Source organism: Cebus imitator, unplaced genomic scaffold (assembly GCF_001604975.1).
Source record: "Cebus imitator isolate Cc_AM_T3 unplaced genomic scaffold, Cebus_imitator-1.0 Scaffold655, whole genome shotgun sequence".
Classification (NCBI taxonomy): Eukaryota; Metazoa; Chordata; class Mammalia; order Primates; family Cebidae; genus Cebus; species Cebus imitator.
The window spans coordinates 520,348-521,651 of NW_016107970.1; positions in this window are offsets into that span (position 1 = coordinate 520,348).

Sequence of the window (1,304 nt, forward strand, 5' to 3'; positions counted from 1 at the left end):
GGGTTTCACCATGTTGACCAGGATGGTCTCGATCTCTTGACCTCGTGATCCACCCGCCTTGGCCTCCCAAAGTGCTGGGATTACAGGCTTGAGCCACCGCGCCCGGCCCGGATGAGTGAAATTTTGAAAGGAGAGAGGGAAATCAAAAGTTCAAAAATTTTTTTAATTTGAAAAATATTTGGGCTAGGCATGGTGACTCATGCCTATAATTCCAGCACTTTGGAAGGCCAAGGCAGGTGGATCATCTGAGGTCAGGAGTTTGAGACCAGCCTGGTCAACATGGCAAAACCCCATCTTTACTAAAAATACAAAAAGTAGCCAGGCGTGGTGGTGCATGTCTGTAACCCTAGCTACTTAGGAGGCTGAAGCAGGAGAATTGCTTGAACCCAGGAGGTGGAGGTTGCATTGAGCTGAGATCATGCCACTGCACTCCAGCCTGGGTCTGGAGTCACAGAGTGAGACTCTATCTACAAAATTAAATTAAATTAAAATACACTTTGTAGAGATGGGGCTCATTATATTGACCAGGCTCATCTGGAACTCCTGGCCTCAAGGCATCTTCCTGCCTTAGCCTCCCAAAATGATGCAATTACAGGCATGAGCCACCTCACCCAGCCAGAAATCAAAAGTTCTTAATAGGCTTGGGTGAACTGAGAGTATTCTGTATAAGAAAAACACAGCTAAGAAATGAGCTTGCTAACTCAGTACCTCCAGTTTTTCCTGTCAGGACCAATATACAAAGATTTGTGGTATTTAGCATTCATTTATCCATAAAATAGGGCAAACTTTAGGAAAGAAATTTCTCCATGTGTCCAGGCGCTGTGGCTTACACCCGTAATCCTAGCACTTTGGGAGGCCGAGGTGGGTGGATCACCTGAGGTCAGGAGTTCAAGACCAGCCTGGCCATCATGGTGAAACCCCATCTTAAAAAAAATAAATAAATAAATAAAAAATTTCTCCATGAATCTTTTCCAACAAAAATCATCTTTCTCTGCACCGTGGAGAAAGAAACCTTCTTTCAGACTTCTTAGTTCAATATCTGAAACATTAACTGAGTTGCCTACATGTATAGGACATATGTCATATACTACAAGGGGTACCAAAGTGAGGATTCAGTCCCTGCCTGCCTATATAGAACTTAGAGTGTTGGAGGAGGTCAAATGTGTATGATAAAGTACGTGAAAGATTCTTTAAAAGAAATAAAATGGGCCGGGCGCGGTGGCTCACGCCTATAATCCTAGCACTTTGGGAGGCCGAGGCGGGTGGATCACGAGGTCAAGAGATCGAGACCATCCTGGTCAACA